At 44.8% G+C, this 20,418-nt stretch overlaps 1 long non-coding RNA gene across 1 annotated transcript; it reads left to right on the forward strand.

Annotated features, from left to right (window-relative positions):
• Window positions 1-5,150: 5,150 nt before the first annotated feature.
• LOC122457003 lies at window positions 5,151-7,648 on the forward strand. Its single transcript, XR_006276258.1, has 2 exons — window positions 5,151-6,013; window positions 6,277-7,648. It is a non-coding gene; the product is annotated as an uncharacterized LOC122457003 (long non-coding RNA).
• The last annotated feature ends 12,770 nt before the right edge of the window (window positions 7,649-20,418 follow it).

The raw sequence follows: 20,418 nt of genomic DNA on the forward strand, positions 1-20,418 counted from the left end.
TGAGCCATGACTGTAGGGAGTACGCCGGGTCTCCCAGGATCACTCTTGACATTTCAACAACCCCCACTATAATCTGATCTGGAAAGAAAGTCCCCGCTTGTAGCTTTCTGTACAGGCCGGTGTTCCTGAAGATGCATGCGTCATGCACCTCCCTGGACTGCCCCATGTTGATGTCAGTGAAACGCCCAGGATGATCTACAAGCACCTGCGCAACAGCATGGACAAGTATCCCTTCCTATTGATGTACTCTGTCGCAAGGTGGTCTGGTGCCAAAATTGGAATATGTATGCCATCTATCGCCCCTCCACAGTTAGGGAAACCAATTTCTGCAAAGCCGTCCACTATTTCACGCACATTTCCCAAAGCCACAGTCCTTTGGAGCAGGATGCGAATAATTTCCCTGCACACTTGCATTGACGCAGCCCCAACGGTCAACTTCCTGACTCCAAATTGATTCACAAGCGACCAGTAGCAGTCTGGAGTCGCCAGCTTCCACACAGGGATTGCCACACGCTTCTCTACCAACCGGGCAGCTCTCATTCTGGTGTCCTTGCGCCAGTGGTCTGGGACAAGCTCCGCAGAGTTCCAAGAAGATGGCTTTCCACATCCAAAAGTTCTGAAGCCACGGCTCATCATCCCACACTCGCATGAGGATATGATCCCACCCATTCAGTGCTTGTTTCCCAAGCCCAAAAGAAATGGTCTACCCTGTGCAACTGTTCTGTGAATGCCAAAAGCAATCTAAAGTTGCTCCAATCCATATCACACAGCATGACGGGCAACTGGGAGTCTTCTTCAGTTAGGAACTTCGCAATTAACTGCTCTGCCATCTGTGATGTCTTCATGACCCTTATCAGAGCACAGGAGAGCAGTGAGGGAATCCATCCCTTCTCAGATGCCGGGGAACACAAGAAAGGTCTGTTGAAAAATGCCATGAAAGAAAACCAGAAGTCCATGGAATGCTGGGACAGAAAGCAATGCATCATGGGACATTGAGCCTTCTTCCCCCAAGATCTAGTGGCAGAAGGTGTCAAGCTGGACTGCTGACCGGTGTCGATGCTAGTGCCCCAAGTGTGGATGCCCTCTGCTGACAGAGGGAATGTGTGAACATGCAATACTGATTTTTATTATAGTGCTTTTTGAGTATCGACACAACCTTTTGTCAATAAAAGCGTAGCGTAGACAAGGCATAGGCTATGTCGACGTACAGACCTTAAGTGGCACAGCTGCCCACTGTAAGGTCTCCTGTGTAGCCGCTAATTAAACCACCCCCAACGCACGGCGGTAGCATGTCGGCAGGAGAGTATGTCTCACCAACATAGCGCTGTCCACACCAGTGCTTTTGTCAGTGAAACTTATGTAGGTTGGGGGGGGGGGTAGTTTTTTCACACCCCCGACCACCAAAATTTTGCCAACCAAAAGTGCTAGTGGAGAGACAGCTTCAGTGTCCAGCAGCATTACGAATTTAAGTTCCCAAGCTTGTCTTTTCAAGGTATTGCTCCTCTTTTTAAGCAGAACTTGGTTTTCTTTTCAGACTGGCACGTCAGGCTTTTATCTTTTTCATTTGTGCAAATCTTTCGTGCGTCTTCCTCATCCCCAGAGTGCTAATGTTCCTGACAGTTTTTTTGAAGTGGAGAGAGTATTCCATAATTAAAAGGATTGATGTGGTCTTATGGGTTTTGAGAGCACTAGCCAGGCGATCGTACCAGTTAGCGTTACAAATGAGTGTCCATCCAGCATGCATGTGTGTGAACTGCATCTGCCTCTCTGTGACTTTCCATCTCGGTGTAGTTTGATGTGCTTGATCTCTGGCAACTTTTTACTGCTGAAATTGGGCGTCAGCTCCCCAGTTGTCACCTGGGTGTATACCTCTGTTGTGTGTTCGTGGCTTGATACCTTCCTAAAGGCATCATAGACTGTGGTGTGATGACACTGCACACAGCATCGTGATTTGGTTTGGCAAGATGTTTCAACTACAGGGGAACAAAACACAAGAAAGCTGCACCAGTCACATATCCACCATCTAAACTCAAGGGACTATGCCAATGAAGTAAGCTGAAGCTAAGAATTCTGCTTGCGACTTCTAGTTGCTGACAAAATGCTCAAACCATATTAGGGCTCTTGAGACAAGCTACAGCCTTTAATCATGCTATACAGCATTGAGCCAGGATCCCAGAGGCAGTGTAGTCTGGCGTGCAGGACACTGCGACAAGGATTCAGGATAGCTGGGTAGTTTTCCTGGTTCTGCCGCAGACTTGCTATGTGACCTTCAATTATCCTCTCTGGTCCTGTGCTTTTCCTTTCCCATCCTTGTCGGCCTTGTCTGTTTAGCTCACAGTGAAGGGACTTTCTCTTAGGAAATGTATGTACAGCGCCAATCCCAACTGAGGCTTCTAGGTTGTACTGCCATATAAATAATAAGGGGCCTGCTCTCAAGGAATTAGAAACCTAACTGCAGGTTCTGGCAAGCTCCTTAACTCAGGTTTAACTTGTGTGATTGAAGTGCATAGGCTACTGTCAAAAGCACCGTTTTTCTTTGTGTGATATTTCATTCTTGCTGTCAAATATTGCAACTCAGATGGCTGGAGATGGTGCCCATTTGGCATGTTAGCTCTCTGCTGGCTCTATATATTCCTAGAGAATCTTTGTCCGTTCTCCTTTTTTTGTGTATGCTTGATGCAGTGGTAGTCTCTGGAAGTCCAGTGCTAGTACTGCTCTCTCAAAACAATGAATGCTAGGCATGAGTAGGTATTGTCCTGGCCATTAGTAGACTGTTATGTATATTGCCTTAGCTTGAGACTTTATGCTACTTTTATCTGGAAACTGCCTGAATCTTGAAGCATAGACAAGAGTAAATACATTAGCTCAAGTGTGTCCAAATTTCTATCAAGGCAGCTGAACGCCATGACTTGCTAGTGAAGAACACTGTGTCCTGATGCAGTGTCTGGGAACGCCTGTTCTCAGAATTTCAACGAATTTGACATACAGCCTCAGTGCAGTGGAGTGGGTTCCCACCCACAGAGCTGCTCTCTCTGAGCCTCCGAGAGAAGGTTGTGTGTATATTGCCGTTCTCTCTGCCCTTGTTTGTGGGAGCTACTTTCCGCATACATTGGGGAGGCTTAGGAGTTTGGTCAGCGTGGTCAGTTCAAGAAGACACTTTGTGCACATTGACTTGAGACGTGGCTGACTTTTGGGGGGTCTGGAGAGCTTCTGTGGTGTCTGTACAGAAAACTGGGCTATACAGCAATTGCTACTGTTTGTAACCTTCCTGCCCCCAAACCTGGCCAGCACTCAGTGGGTTAATAGTGCTCCAGGGCAGGAGAGCTAAGTCTGCTGGAGCTGAATTCTTGCTTGGATACTTCCTAGGTGTGTTTTGTGTGCCCTGGAAAGTGACCTGGTAATGCATGCCTGTCCCAGGGGAGAGGAGGGAGAGAGGGGGTCAGACAGAAGCTTGCAGAAAGTTGTCAGCCCTTTTTATTCAACAACCTGCTCAGAAACAGACTGCGACGGTAGCAATGATCTCTTCAAAGTACACTGAGCTGCGGCTCTCAGCAGTCTCCTCCAAACTGAGTCTTGGCCTTTCCCTGTCCTGTGCGATCTGAGATCTTCCCAAGATAGATTGGGACTCTGTGTCTCTCCTGAGGATTTGCAGCTCTCTCAAGTCCCAAAGAAAGGCAGCAGAGTCCTCGCCGCACTTTGCCAGTCCCTGAGCCCAGCACATGGCACTATAGAGTGAAGAAGGGAAGCATCCAGGTGAAATGAACTGAACAAATCTCAACAGGGCTGGGCAAATACCTCACTTTAAAAACTTTCTGGCACTTGATTTCCCCTCTCCTCACCTCCACAAGATTCTTTTGAAGTTACGCTCCTGGCAGAGAGTGAATCTCTGCCTCATCCGCCTGTTAAAGCTTCACACAGCGGCCTCTTTATTTTGGGGATTGTTTCTCTTGACATTCGTCTGGTAGCCCATACATCAGGAATGCTGGCACAGAATCCCCTTCCATCTGAACTACTGCTTCATCCAGCTGGACAGCGTGTTGACTACTGCCCAGCTCCACTAAATTATTTGGTCTCCAGCTCCCTGGGGCTGGCCTTGCTGCTTTTTCATTTGCTGAAGTAACGGTGCTGGCTCAGACACCAGCCCAGTGATAGTAAACATGCTTGACAGTGAAGTGTTGAATCCGCTTACCCAAGGCTGCTTGAAGTTGCCAGCATAGTAATGAGCTTACGTATGCAGACTACCCCAATTGTCAGCCCTGATCTATGACTTCCATTACAAACGAGTCAGGTCAAAGTTGATCATTGTAGCTCAAGTCCAGCTAGTGAGCAGTGTGATTCATTATTCATATGGTGGGGTTTCACCGGCAGCAAAACTCAGATGCTTTCCTTCCATGGATCTCTATTATTGTTGACATATTTATATCAAGAGGGAGAACTTTGGGTTTAGGCCATGTCTAAGCAGGCTGGAGCCCAGGTTCTGAAACCTGGCCAGGGATGAGTCTCAGAGCCTGTGCTCCAGGCCAAGCCCCAGCATCTATACTGCTATTCTGAGCCCTGCAGCATGAGCCCGAGCCAGTTGATCCAGTCTCAGAGACTTGCTGCTGCAGGGTTTTGGTTTTTTTTTTTTTTCCCTCTGTAGATGAATCTTCAGAGCCATGTATACCCTGCCTAAGTTCATATTCTGAGGATAGGATTCTGCTCTCAGCTGTGCTGCTGTGAACCCACGGTAATTCCATTGACTCTGGTAACCTTACTCCTGCTGTGACAGAGAACAGAGCCTGGCCCTCTAATGTTTTTGACTGTAGAGTGAAGGGATGTTAAGCAGGGTTATTGAACGCCTAGTGCTGGCTTCTCCAGCCTGGCTGCAGCAGATGTTCCCACCTGATTTTTTCGGTGAACTGAAACTGCGCAGAGTGGGCCAAACCATGTGGACTTTGGAAATACTGAGGAAATGTGATTGAACTTGGAAAAATGCTAGTTTAATACTCCAGGAACACAGAAATTCAAAAGGAGGGTGACTCGTGGAAAGCAGGTTTCAGAGTAGCAGCCGTGTTGGTCTGTATTCGCAAAAAGAAAAGCAGTACTTGTGGCACCTTAGAGACTAACAAATTTATTAGAGCATAAGCTTTTGTGAGCTACAGCTCAATGGCAAAACACCCAAACAAGCCCTAAAGTTAACACTGGCCTATGAACTAAATGGAGCAGGCAGCAAGGTCCAGTGTTAAGAGGATTGGAATGGGACTTAGGAGACATCTGGGTTCTATTCCCCCCCTGCTACTGACCTACTGGGTGACCTTGGCCAAGTCACTTCCCCGCTGTGTGTCTGTTTCCCTTTCCACTCTTTGTCTTGTCTATTTAGATTGTAAACTCTTTGGGACTGTCTGTTACAATGTGTCTATGCGGTGCCTGGCCCAATAGAGCCTTGATCTCCAGATCTATAGGCAGTAATACAAATAATAAAAACAGGATAGGGTAATTGTGACGGTTGGCAAGGGGGAGCTGCATCCTTTGAGACACATTAATATAAGGCTGTACAAGGAACTAGAATTGATGCTGTAGTGAAGGGGAGATGGGGGAGCGAGACGGGATGGAACAAGTCTTTTCCCTCTCTAATTTCCATGATTTTGTAGCTGGTCCAGGTACACATGGCAGGTACACATTAGCCCCCACACATGCTAATACCTAGTACTTAGTGCTCTGGCACCTCTGCTTGGCTAGTTCATGGATGCTGTTCACATTCTCTGAGACACTCTGTCCTGGCTCCTGAGCTAATTGCTTAGCGAAGTTGCAACTGTTTCACTTCCATTGGTAACCCTTTTTCCCTCCCTCTCCCCCCACACCTTCCCTCCACAGGATGTGGCGAACTTGCTTATTCCAGTGCCTCTTTGATATGTGGCACTTCCTCTTGTCCTGACTCAGGGGACCTGAGGAGAGGAACGTTGGACAGCAGCTGTGTAGCCAGCAGAACTTACTGGATCTGTTTCAGCTCCCTGACATAGAACAGGAGTGAACAGTCGGCAACATATGCCATTCCCTGTCCGTGTGAAACAAAATGTCCCTTGCAAAACGATCTGTCTCAAATCCCTGCTGAGCCAACACACAGTCCTGAAACATCGATTTGACCTGAACATTGTTAATTATTTTGCTTGGCTCGCTGCCAAGCTCTCCAGGAAACACTTGAGGAGGCAGGATCTCTGAATAGATACAACCTGGTTAAAAATGCCATGCCATTTTCCATGTCTTGTGGGCTGATGACTGCTACTCTTTGTATTGCAGTGGCGAGGGAGAAAGAGAGGCAGGACGGTTAGGGCTCTAGCCTAGGAGTTGGAAAACCTGGTTCCAATCGCCTGCTCCACTACAGGCTTCCTGTGTGACCTTCGGTAAGTCACTTAGTCTCCCTGGGCCTCAGTTTCCCCACTCAGATACTTCAGTAATGGTACGGTGTGTGCGGGGGGGTGCATATAAATATCCAAGACAGGCAAATAGCACCTAGAATCCCCAGCTAAGGTCGGGGCTTTATACAAACACAGAATAAAGATCTTGCCCCAAGGAGAGTACAATAGAGTGGGAGGGGAAATAGAAGCACAGAGGGGCGAAGTGACTTGCCCAAGGTTACGTAGCAGGTCAGTGGCCAAGCTGGGATTAGAACGCAGGGTGATGGGCCCTGTGGGACTTGGGACAGTTTAGCGTGGAGTTGTCACTCTTGGGGAGAGGGCTGCCTTTGATTTTAAATAATAGTTCATGGAACTGAGCTACTAAGTTAGGGCCACGTTCCCTCTAATGGCATCTCCTGCTCGTGTCAATGGGAGGCTTGCACAGGCCCTTGTGGAGAAACGCCTGGGTGTCGGTGGCACTGCACATGCAACGGACTGGAAATTCCACGCCAGCTCCATGGACGTTACAAAAGGGAGCTTTTCACAGATGCGAGAATATGAATGATGCCACCCACCCATCTGGTTCATTTGGGCATTCGATGTGATTGTCTTAGGGCCCCCAGAAGAGGGTGAGGGTCGTGGCAGCTCTCTCACCTGCCTGTATATTTGGAGAGAGAGAGTGTGTGTGTGTGATGGCACCAACCAAGGCTAGTTGCTCCCCTTCTCACGCCTGGGCAAAGCCAGTGGAACAGCACTTCTGCTGCCACTGCAGGCTCCCAGGGGCTCTTGCAGGCAAGTGGTCAGGGGAGGAGATGGAACAGTTCTTGGTGCTTCTCCTTTTTTGCCTGTAACTATGGCCAGCAGCCTTTGTGGCTGCGCCGGAAAGGCAGAGACAGCGCAACTGATCCTGAACTGAAAAGTTGCTTATCCCAGTCTCCCTGGCCCCTCCTGCTTTGCCCCAGCTTCCAGAGTACTTGCTTACGTTTAGGTCCCACCTCTGCCTCTTCCCCAAGCACCGATAGACACGCTGGCCTGTCCATTTAACACGTTGTACATCAGCCTCCGCTGGCACATGTGCGCATGCAGGCAATGTCACCAGTTAATAGACCACACTGCACTTAATAGGCCACACTGCATTGTAAAGAAGGTCACACGGGCAGCCTTTTGTCCATATCAACTGTCCCATTGCTATAGCTACCATGTCCTCTGTTTCTGGACACACCTGTTTGTTTTTCCAGCTCCTTTCTGCTACTGTCAGATTTCCCTACTCACCTTAAAAAAAAAAAAAAAAATCCCACTTTTTTTTGTACACATTCATGATTGTTTCCTTTTAAAGAGGTCTCCCTGCTCCTGCTATTTCTGGTTGCTTTGTTCATGGAGGCAGCATGTCGTAAAGGGGCCTGTCTCATATGCAACAATGGGGTTTCAATGAACATCTATTCCCACCCCAAAACCTTTATTTCTACTTGTAACTTTTAATATGACAACTCCATTCCTGTGGCGCAGTGGTTCCCAAACTGGGGTTCACAAAATGTTACGGGGGGTTCTAGGGGTGGAAAAAATTCAGCACGGGGCCAGCAGCCCGGAGCCCTGGGACTTCCAAGGAGCTAAGGCAGATCAAAGCAAAGCATATCTATCACCATGAGGATATTTAACTTCAAGACTCCTTATAAGAAATGAAAGGGAGGTGGATATTTTTTGCTGTTTTTAAAATTAAATAGGCAGCTAGTGTTGTTTTTAAAATTATGCTGAAGACCAAGTTTAAGCTTGTTGTACCATGCGTTGTTTGCCAGGACTGCTCAAGACCTGAATGCTTGTGTAGGAGGAACCATTTAGTGGCCTTCTTAATATCCTTCATGCTGTTTCATATCTGATACTCCTTGATGAACCATAGGAGCCTGTCTTATAACAGGCTTATTCAACGTGATACAAGCTACAAAAGTGAGATCTTGGAAGAGTGTTGCCGTTTTCATAATGTAATAAAATACTGTAATGATAAATAATAGTGTGTAAAGCATGTCATAAAACAATTTATATTTGCAAGATTAATGCTTTTATAATTTATACTCAGGTAAAGGAGAAAATCCCTGGAAATATTCATTTTTAGGAGGGGGTTTGCGAGACTTGACATTTTTGTGAAAGGGGTTCACAGGTTGTTAAAGTCTGGGTACCACTGCTGTAGAAGAAATGACAAAAAAAAACTCTACTAATGTTCCCCTTGTGTTCACCTACCTGGAAGAAGAATAACCTATTTCATACATGGTGGATGTTTTATGCTGAGTAAGTAGACAGAGGCTTTGTTGCTTTTTTTTCCTGCCACTCTCGCATTAAATATCTTTCTATGATTATTATTTGTGTTACAGTAGCACCTAGATGAGATCTGGGCCCCCATGTGCAAGGGACTGTGTGTATAATGTATGTAGTAAGAGACAGTCCTTACCCCCAAAGAGCTCACCATCTAAATAGACAAAGGAAGGATTGTTATCCCCATTTTACATGGGGAACTGAGACACACAGAGAGAAAGTGACCTGTTTGAGGTCACACCAGGATTGTGTCAGAACTGGGGACTGAACCCAGATCTTGAGAGTCCCAGTCCAGTGTGCATTAGCCACAAGACTCTCCTTCCTTGTTCACCTCAAGAGCCTTCTCTCTGCTCATGCACACTCAATCCTTCACTCCAAGTCAGTGACTGCCTCAGGGGAGGCTCTCTTATGAGTTCTTCTGGCACAATCTCCTGAAGGAGGGCATTCATGTTTGCACTTAGTCCTTTCCCATCCATAGGTCTCAAAACATTTCACAAAGGAAGGTAGCCATCACCATATGCCCATTTTACAGGTAGGGAAACTGAGCCACAGATGATGCAACTTGCCCAAGAAGTCACAAGCAAGACAGTGCCAGGAATAGAAATCAACTTTCCTGACACCCACCCCCGAGCTTGTTCTACTAGTCTTAAAGAGCAATAACTCCTAAAATGCCCTGAGTCAGCAGCTGTCACACGAGGAGCCACTATTCTTGGCTCTTTGAGCCACCATGTTTTGCTGCAGTGAGGACCATGAAGAATGGGTATGTAAAAGGCTCTCATCTTCTCTACCACCCTTCCTCCCCCTATTTTGAACCAAGTGCACCCTAAACTCTTAGAGTAACAGTCGGAAAGTTTTGTGCCAAGGTTTCAGTGTTGTGCAAGCAGCTATTTCACGTGGGAAGAAGCTTCTGGCACATTCATTGTTTAGAGGTTGAATATAGGGGACACGGCTCTGAAGCTGTAGCCCCTGGGGCAAGGGGGAGGGCTAGCCTTCCCTAAAGCCTTTGTGGAAATTTTTCTAAAATATTTCAGGCGCTTCTTAATGTTTGGGCGACTGCTTCCACTACAGTTGTGCTGACATGCTGGGCATGGCCCAGAGAACGGTTTGGCTGGATTCCTTCGGGGGAAGAACTGCGTTTGCAGTTCAACTACTAATGAAGGATTCACAAGGCTATTGAGTCCAGTAGCCAGGAAGCCCCTGATTCAATGTGTGATCTTGGCAAGTGATGTAATCTCTCTGGACCTCTGTAGAACAAAGTCGTTCGCGAAATATTATCTGGAGTGTCGCAAGGGCCAATTTAATACCTATAAAATGGTTTGTGAAATCCAACAAGGGTTAATAATTCTGTAACTTCCTACGAGGTGATGCAGTTGGAGAAAAAAGCCATTAGGTTGGGCTCTAGTCGGGGAGAAAAACTGGCCTTCTTTCTAAATGTGTTTGTGATACTCACAACAGCCTAAATCTCAAATGACAAGGGCAGCTCCTTCCTGGAGGTGAAGGGAAAACTGGTAAGTATTTACAGTGAGCCGGTGTATGGGTGCATGCTCTGTTTATAACCAGAGCACAGAAGGTAGATTAATCCTCACGATGATGTACTCTATTTTTCTTGTTCGGTGTTTGTATGGATTATACCAACAAGCCAACTATTTATAATGTGAGAGCGGGGCCTTGGGCATGGTGTGAATAAATACTGGGTATACACTAGTAGCTAGAGCTCAGACGAGTAACAAGTCATTGCTAATGTCCAGGACCATTTGTGCCAGAGAACATGCCACTGAAAAGATCAGCTCTTCTGTGGGAATGATACGTAATGCTAACTACAGCATAGTGTCAAGTATCAGAGGGGTAGCCATGGTAGTCTGTATCCACAAAAACAACAAGGAGCCTGGTGGCACCTTAAAGACTAACAGATTTATTTGAGCATAAGCTGTTGTGGGTAAAACCCCACTTCGGATGTATGGAGTGAAATTACAGACGCAGGCATAAATATACTGACACATGAAGAGAAGGGAGTTCCCTCACAAGTGGAGAACCAGTGTTGACAGGGCCAATTCGATCAGGGTGGATGTAGTCCACTCCCAACAATAGATGAGGAGGTGTTTCAGGTGCTACTAGCTATTGCTGGGGTGGGTGTTGTGTTGTCTCATGCTGGAACCTGCTGATGTATGTCACTGTTTTGTAGAAGGTTTTAGAGTAGCAGCCGTGTTGGTCTGTATCTGCAAAAAGAAAAAAGAGGACTGTGGCACCTTAGAGACTAACAAATTTATTTGAGCATAAGGTTCGTGAGCTACAGCTCACTTCATCGGATGCATCCAATGAAGTGAGCTGTAGCTCACGAAAGCTTATGCTCAAATAAATTTGTTAGTCTCTAAGGTGCCACAAGTCCTCCTTTTCGTTTTGTAGAAGTATCTGTCCAGTCTAATCCTGCAGTACCAGATGTTTGCAGCAGCAGTAGGTACAAGTTGTAATGAACTGGCTGGAGTGTGAGCGAGTGTAAGCGCATGCCTGTTGTCTGCTAACAGAATCTGAACTGCTGTGCTCTTTCAGGCCATGCGCTGCTAACAGAGTTTCTCCTTTTTAGATCAAGTAGCTTTTGGAGCAGGAGGGATCTGAGTTCTCTGCAAAGTTGCCATCCTGTCGCGTATGGCCACGATGTGCATGTGTCGTAGGTATATCCCATGGACTACACTGTGGGAGGGGTTTGAACGAAGATGCACACTTCAGCTACGCTATTAGCATTGCTGAAGTCGAAGTATCTTAGTTCGACTTACCTGGCCGTCCTCACGGCGGCGAGTCAACCGCGGCGGCTCCCCCGTCGACTCCGCTTACTCCTCCTGCCGAAGTGAAGTACAGGCGTCAATTCGGGGATTGATTTATTGCATCTAGACGAGAGGCAATAAATCAATCCCCAATAGATCGATCACTACTTCCGATGAAGTGAGCTGTAGCTCATGAAAGCTTATGCTCTAATAAATTTGTTAGTCTCTAAGGTGCCACAAGTACTCCTTTTCTTTTTACTTCACAGCAGGTAGTGAAGACGTATCCTAATCATGTGATAAATACAAGGAAGACAGGGGAGTTGGTGGAGGAAGGCTGCTTCCTACCGTGTCTGTACTTGAATTAAATTTTTCCCAGTGTTTTCCCTTTTTGCCTTTGCTGGAAATCAGTCTTTTCTCCAGCAGTGAAACTTTCACTAGAGCTTTGGTGCCATCCTACAAGGACGCTCTGAAAACACACCAACCTTTGGTTTGGTAAATCTGCTGTCTGCTAGCAAAGAACTGCTTCCATAGAAGGAGCTCTCTTAGGTTTTAGTGTGAAACCAAATTCAGGTTATAGTGCTAATGGCAAGGTGTTCGTTAATATGAACATTTGCTATAGGCTGCAACAAGACTTCCATGTGAGAATGGAAGCCTTCCACAGTTTAGTGTTCAGCAAGGATGTGGGCTAACTTTATGCTTCCACTTGCATGAGCTTGGATGAGTTTTCTCCATGCCTCAAAAAAAAAAGAAAAGGAGTACTTGTGGCACCTTAGAGACTAACACATTTATTTGAGCGTAAGCTTTTGTGAGCTACAGCTTGCTTCACAAAAGCTTACGCTCAAATAAATTTGTTAGTCTCTAAGGTGCCACAAGTACTCCTTTTCTTTTTGCGAATACAGACTAACACGGCTGCTACTCTGAAACCTTCATGCCTCAATTTCCCTGTCTATAAATAGAGATAATGATCCTAACCTGCCTCACAGGGATGTTGTGACACTTAATTCAAGTATCCATAAGTGCTCTGTCCTCTTGCATAAGAGGATCTCATAATATTGGTAGCAGATCTGTAAAAAACAAAAAAAAACAAAAAAAACTTCCCATGAAGAAAGTATTTCCTGAAAAATTTGGTTTCCACAGCAACGGGGTTTTTTTGGTAATAGAACTTCATTTTTGTTGGAATTTTTCATTCTTTGACAACTTCCCAATGAAAACTTTTTGACAAAATCAAGTTTTTTCATATTAAAGGTGTGTGGAAAATCCCACTTTTTCAGACACCCCCATTTTTCTGGGGTCTGGGAGAGGAGGAGGAGAGAGAAATTTTAAAATAATAGTGGGATTTTTTTCTCTGCTAAAACAAAATGAAAAATTTCTTCAAATTAAATTAAAACTTATTTACATTTTAAGGAGGTGAAACTTACCATTTTTGACCAGATGTAACGAATATTTATATCCTCTTGTGCCACAATTCTAGCCTATCTTGATTCTACATATTGAACCTTGGTTTGTGGAACCTCTTAGTCTCTTTTTTTTTTTTTATACTCTCCAATCGACTCACGTTAAAGCCAAGATTTTAAAAAATTCTGCAAAGTGGGTTAAAGAAATTCACCAGGTGCCATGCTGTGAGGTTGATTTAGTTAATCCAATAGCTGAATAGTTTGTCCCCCTTAAATTGATCGCTACATGTACTGCGTTAATTCAACAACTTCCTGACTATCAGCAGCGACTGGAAAAGATGGTAAAGCTCTCTGTAAAACTGGATCTCTTAATGCATTTTGATTTCCTTTGTTTCACAGGGGAAAAAGCGTTCATGGAGAGCAGCAAGTAGAAATTTTAAGGCCTAATAGAAATGCAGATGAGGTCAAGTTTCAAATGAATGTAGCAGATCCTAAAAAGGAAAGGAGAGAAGCATCAATGTGGGGCAAGTAGCTAGGAGATCTTGTGTTCTGTGTACAGAATCCCTTAACTTTCTGGGGACTATGACAGTTTACGCTAACTGAGGATCTACTCTTTGCAGAGGCAGTTGCCATTTTGTGAGACTGAGATGACACAGAGGCAACAGGAACACTGAGTGCTCTCACACGAGGGCTTTATTTTTGTTTTCTTTCTGTTGCTCTTTGCCTTAATCTAAAATGGCACTCAGAGTGGGAAATATCTGTGAGCTCTTTGCATATAGACAAACGCAGACCAGACCAGGGAGGGCTATTCTGGGGTAGCAGCACTAGTATGTGGCAGGACTCAAGGGCTCAGTTTGGGTTCGCATGGGCACAGGCAGGTATGTCTGCAACAACGTGGACTTACCATTCCGTCCCAGGGAAACCACTGGGGCTTGAGGGATTCCTTCCCTTATCACTCAGGATTGCAACTTGAGCACAACTTATTCATTCAACTCCTCATTCTGCAAGCTGATTCACAGAAGGGAAACCTTGTTTATCCCAGTTGAAATCAATGGATGCAGGGTTTGGCCTGCATGGATCAGTTTGCAGGATCACAGCCTTGGTCTGGGCTCAGTTCCTGGAAAATATGCCCTGTTTCTGCTGGAAATCTGCAAATCAGCACCAAAATCATTTTTTAGAACCCTGTTTAACATTAATTTCATTGCTATTTATTGTCTTGTTTCCTGAGAATAATTTCTAAATATTTAACAAGTGTAAAATAGTATTTTTGATTAGTTTGTTTTATCTCCATAAAGCACTCCTGGGTGTGCGCACTATAGGGCTAAGAAAGCCCTCTAGGTTCTTGTATATCACTCAGCCCTGTGCTGAACATCACACACAAGGTACGTGTTAATCCCCAATAATATATGCCCTGGAGTGTTTTATTAAATAGAAATCTGTCAAATACTATATAAAAGTCTAACTGCTTCGGAGCTGCCAGCTGCAATAAAATAAACCCAGTAATATAACACATCTGTTTGCTTAGATACAGTCCTGCATTTATGCAAAATTTCCAGCAATGCATGAGGAGTTCAGTATGTTCACCAAAAAGACACATCTGGATTGCACACACATCTGGGCAGCCTTTTCAATCTAAAGCAGGTGACGCAAGTAGTCTTCTCTCCTGCAGTGTAACTCTGAAGGGAAAAGGGTAATGGTCAAAACTCTTTAGTAGCAAGGGGCCAACTCTGCAGTGGAGAATTGTTGTGTATTGTATGATCCTGAAACAATAGCTATGTAAAATAAACCAATCTGCTGTTGCCATTGAGTGAAATCTGAATCAGATGCCAAACTTCTCACAAATATATCAGTCATACTTTACAGTCATGGTCAATTTATTAATAGTTTACAAAGGGTTAATACATTATTAATAGAGGTTTTAATAAATGGCAAATCAAGTGCTATAGAGTCCAGCGGGCCAAATAAGTTGCTTGATAACTCTGGCTCATAGCCATCTGTAACTCTTTGTACCGATGGACTTAACTCTAGAACTCTAGAACATGACTGTAACATGCTCGTAACGTTTATAAACCCTTTATAAATCATCAGTAAATTAACCTTAATATAAAATACGACCAGTATAATCTTACAGGCATCTTTTACAAAAAAAAATCTTCCCATATAAATTTCTGTCCAAAAAATTCCGTGTTTTCGCTGAGCTCTGTTCACAAGGACATCTGTTTTTTCCTGAGTGGTTACGCTTCATTTAGAACCAGTCAAGGTATATGAGTAGCTCAAATTCTTTTTTGCTCTTTATTTGATGGATATGACTTAAGCAGTGAGTGGGTGACTGATTCAACTAGAGAGTGATGGGAATATAGCTACAAGTGACTGACTGGGCCATCTTTCAGATGGAGGGTATTAAAGCTCACAAGTGGCTTCAGAATACCGAGGAAATAATTTTCATTGAGCAAATGGTGGAAGGAACCAGACTTTGAGAAAATATCCCGGAGATGAATGGTGGGCATGGCTAGCCTCACCCAGGTTAATAAGAAAAATACAAATGTCTGTGTTACTATATGTGAGACTGCTTCAGAGATGCCTAGTATCCCAAGGATTGGGTTTTCCCATGGTTTCCTCTTCAAGAGGCTGATCTAAGGCCTATTGAAATCAAATGGGAGCCTTTCCATTGATTGAATGTATTTTTAAACCCAGAAATGATGATTAAATCATCCAGTCTGATCTCCTGTGTAATACAGGGCATAGAATTCCATCCAGTTACTTCTTCTGCATTGAGCTCAATAACTTGTATAACTAAAACCTATCTTCCAGAAAGGCATCCAGTCTTGATCGGGAGACATCAAGAGATGGAGAATCCACCACTTACCTTGACAGATGGCTCAATGGGCTTTGGATAAAGCCCCAAGAGAAGAAATGTTAACAGGTAGAGGCTGCTTTTGAACCCTGCAGTTGGAGATGTCCATTTAAGGAGCCAAGGATTTGTTTCATAGAGATTTAGTAGAATTCACATTTGTGAATTTCTTTAAACTCTTTGGATGGGAGAATTTAGCAAGCGCTTCCTGTTAGTATGAGCAGGGGCTTAAGTTCATGCACAGTGTGCTCATATACACAGTAACCTTCCCACAGCATCATGTTTTAGGCAATAGTCTGTGGGGATATGATTAATCCCAATACACTTTCTCCCCTGTTTTTCCACTGAATGCATCCAATGAAGTGAGCTGTAGCTCACGAAAGCTTATGCTCAAATTTGTTAGTCTCTAAAATGCCACAAGTACTCCTTTTCTTTCTCCCCTGTGGCTTCTCTGTATTTAGAAAAGGCTTCAACTCCCTTTCAGTAAAGCGTAGTTTTTCCTGGTTTCTGTATCTGAAATGTCAGGTCCTTGCTTCCCTCTAGCCGTAGGAGGTGATCGGTGAGAACATAAGAACGGCCATACTGGGTCAGACCAAAGGTCCATCTAGCCCAGTATCCTGTCTTCCGAATTGGAGTCTGGATCATGGTGAGTACTGAGTTACCCAAATTTGGAGGGTGCCTTTGAAAATGTAGCCCTCTTTGTGCTTCAGTTTCCCTGTAGTTTACATGGGTATGATGTAACTACCTTGCTACTGCACAGGGGAGTGTTGGCATGAGCCAACAAGCCCTCATCCAAGCCCTGCTCTCATTCAGACTGCGTCATTTGTTCCACTGAATAAAGTGGGGTAGATGATGGACAGAGGTAGGTGTCACCGTTGCAAAGACACCGTGTTCCACATTTCCTCACTAAGCCCGAAAAGGGCCTCGCATACATAATGAACAGGAGTGGAACAAACGAGAACCCTGCAGGATCTCAACTGAAGGGACCCTTGAGGTGAATGCGTAACTTCCCAAAACTTACCTTCTGGGACCTTTCACATGAAAAGGAGCAGATCCACTGAGAGACTCCATCCCCCTCTGCTAGGGTTTGCAAGTAAAGTCTGCTAGGGTTTGCACAGCTCTCGATGGCTAGTAGTAACAAAGGCAACTTGGAAGGCTTAACAAATTCAGCATGGGCTGTTTATCCTCATCCGCCCCAAGAGGAGAATAACCAATGCAACCAGCCTAGTTTCTATGTTTAGTTCTGAAGCGTGATTCACGGGTAAAAAAATCAAAAAGCTCCATAGAATACCTCCAGCATTGCCCTACCACAATCTTCTCCAATCCTAGAATAGGAAGACTGTATACCAGTTGGTCACTAGCAAGATGGTCAATGTCAAGTACTCTCTTGAGCAGAAACCTTACAATAATTTCCTCAAGGGCAGCTAGCACCCTGCTCCTTCTCTCTGAATGAGGTCCCTTTACCAGCAACCCTGGACTTCCTTATTGGCTTTCACCAGCCAGGAAGGAGGTAGGTTGTGTAGCCTGGCACCACCTCCAGCCTCCCCACTAGATGCAAACACCAGCTAAGGACATATAGCATTAATCCCTGCTCTGTCACCAAGGAAACAGACAGCTCAGTGCAGATCTGAGCAATTTCACTCCACAGAATTGCAGGAAACTTCCCCAGAGCGAGAGTCTCAACCATAACTGAATGGAGACGCACTGGGTTAACCATGCTGCCAATGTTATCGCATAGGGGAAGGAAGTTTTCTTTTGCTTCCTGTCCTGCCACAGCACACTGGTCTGACTTGTCAGAGTGTTGCTGTGGGCCAGTTCGCCACGTACATATTTACAGGTGAAACTAGACCTTGTGTATTGAAGTGTGTGAAGCTGGGCATTTCTGTGGGAAACACGGAGCTGCATATAAATAAAATCCTACAGTCTGAGAATGTGCGAAGTTGGCTCCCCCGTATCATTGAGCAAATCTCCTTACGTTAATATTGGTACACACATTTTGCAGGTGGCTTTTAGGGGAATGCACTTGAGCCTAGTCCTTCAGGACTGTTCCCCCCCAAAAACACACACACACCTTGCCCCCTCTTTTTGGTCCCCAATGAAAAAACAACTGACTGGCACATGTCCCCTCCCTTTTGCTCTGCTGCTGCATCACTCCCTTTCTCTGCCTTGACTTTCTTCCCCGCCTTTGTGTTTAATTGAGTTCTTGTGTCAAATGGCAGGAGACAAGCACAGGGTATAGCCACGTCTGCCCATTTGACATCTGGTTGACTGTCATGCCCATGCTGAACTGGAGACACCTGAAGAGGCCTGCACTGCAAATAAACAGCACATCATCTTAGGAAACCCCGATACACTGTTGCTGGGGGTGATTGGGGTTGGTCTTGCATGGAGTCAGGAAACCTTGGCTGCCCTGCTCAGCTGCGCCACTGACTTGCTCTGTGATGTTGGACAGACCCTGGGACCAAGATTTTCAAAAGTAACTAGTGATTTTCAGTTCCTGAAATTTTGGGTACCCAACCTGAGACACTTTAAAGGGGCCTGGCACATAGATGGGGGGTGCTCAGCATTTCCTGAATATCAGGCCTCTTTGGGTGTCTCCAGTTCAGCATGGGCACGACTGAGTCAACCAGATGCCAAATGGGCAGACGTGGCTATACCCTGCACCTGTCTCCTGCCGTTTGACATAGGAACTCAATAAAACAATATTGCCCAGCTTTTGCAGAGGTGTTTTTTTTTTCCTTGCACTGTCATGAATGAATTTTTGGTACTTTTTTCTGTCTAAATTATTAGCCTGAATGGAGGCAGCTCCAAGCCCCTCCTTCCCTGGGTGGTGGTCTGAAAAACACAAGGGGAAATAAACAAAGGACGTACCTAGGATACTGGAAAACAGCCTGAGTCTAGAGCAGTGCAATCCCTTTGGTCATTCCCTATTCCTGTGTAACTGCTAATGAGATCTGCCAAAGCTGCTTCTGTTCACCACCTCTCCTCACAGAGCCTTTGCTTCTGAAATGCTCCCTCATCACACTGGACCCAGGTGCAATGCCAGCCCTTGTTTTGGTTCACTATGTGATGGCTGCTCAGGTCTCTGAGCTGCAGCTGGCTGTGGCAGAGCGTAAGGTTTGTCTTTCCTTCTCCCCTGTCTAACCTTGGGCCTGAACATCCTTTCTGTGTGAACATCATGACTCAGAGAAAACCAGTGGGAGTTTGTATGTCTTTCTGTTTTGTTTCTGTGGTCTTTGGTTGGATCACCTGCTTAAATTCCTTGCTGGGATTCCAATTCCTCTTTGTGTGTGTGTGTGTCCACTTAGTTTTATTCATATTTTAATACATGTTGAACACAATTGTAATCCTAGAGTAGACAGGACACACTTTTGTTCCTGGTTGTGTTTTGTTTATTTGTATCAAAGGAACCTACAGTGCAGGATAAAGGCCTGAGTTATACAGGGAATCAGACTAGATCTAATGATCCTTTCTGGCCTTTAAAGTCTTTGGAACTAAGTGCCTATTTGTACATGTCAGTAGAAATCTAAATTGCATCTGTGCACTGCTGGCTTATGTTGAAGGCTTAGAGCTAAATTCATAGTGACGTGTAAATTTCATTTGTAAGCTCTTCAGGGCAGGGACTGTCTCTTCCTATGTATTTGTGCCTTCTGTAATGAATCCCTTTTTCCTGATTGAGGCCTAGTAATAACATTATGGTGGAGAATATATTATTGTAGTATTTTTCCATTTTGGGATATATGCGTGTATACACACACACAGATGTGCGCGCGCCAATGAGTGATGTCGTTGATTGTTTCTGGCTCTCACTATGCAGCATTTGCAACAGAAGCAGGTTTTTTTTAACAGTGAATCTTTTAACCAGTTCCTGTTTACATAATTGTTTCTCCTGCAGATTCCATTCTATTGAATTATGAGAGGTTCTGGAAAAGCAAGCTATTTTGGAAGCCAAAATGAAGGGTAGCATTACCGTTTTGTCATTGTTTCTACAGAAATGCCTTCAGACATCAGGCTCATTCTAGCACTAACAATCTCCCACTAGGCAAATAAAGGATCAAAACTCCCCACCCCCAGTTTACTGAAAACCACCCAGCTTATACGGTTCAAGAATACACAATCCCTAATTAGCCCAAGTTTCTTTCAGGAGATTTCTTAAAACAGCCATCTCTCAACTCTAGTGTCTGAAACAAAAGGCAGATCAATACCCAAACTTCTTTTTTTGCGTTTTTCTTCTAACTTTCCTGAACTCATTTGATTATACCTCTTAGACTTATAGCACTCTTCATCTGTTGGTCTCAAAGCACTTACCCACCTTTGTGTAAAGCATTATTGTCTCCATCGAAAGATGAGGGCCCAAGGACACACAGCAAATAAGTGGCAGAGATGAAGGGCCTAATCTAGTGGGCTGTTTGTAGTCTAGTGACCTATCAGACCTTGAAGGCTCCCTACCAAGGCTCAAAATGCTGTATATGTGATTTACAGTACAGGTGGACCTGAGCTGCAGAAGTTGGGTTCAGCTCTGGGTTTTGGATATATTCAGATTTGTGGTTCTGGTTCAGCCCCTTAAAGAGACAGGCCCAAATTGTGGAATGTAGATATGGGTTTGGTTGTCAACCCCTTAAAATTTGCGTTATTGAGATTTGAGTTTCTGGCTACATCTGATTTGCAGTAAATGTGCCTGTCATTATCATTTAATATGTACTGGCTCTCCATGTACAGTGCAGGAGAGATTATAG

The sequence above is a fragment of the Dermochelys coriacea genome, chromosome 17 (genome assembly GCF_009764565.3).
Source record: "Dermochelys coriacea isolate rDerCor1 chromosome 17, rDerCor1.pri.v4, whole genome shotgun sequence".
Taxonomy (NCBI): Eukaryota; Metazoa; Chordata; order Testudines; family Dermochelyidae; genus Dermochelys; species Dermochelys coriacea.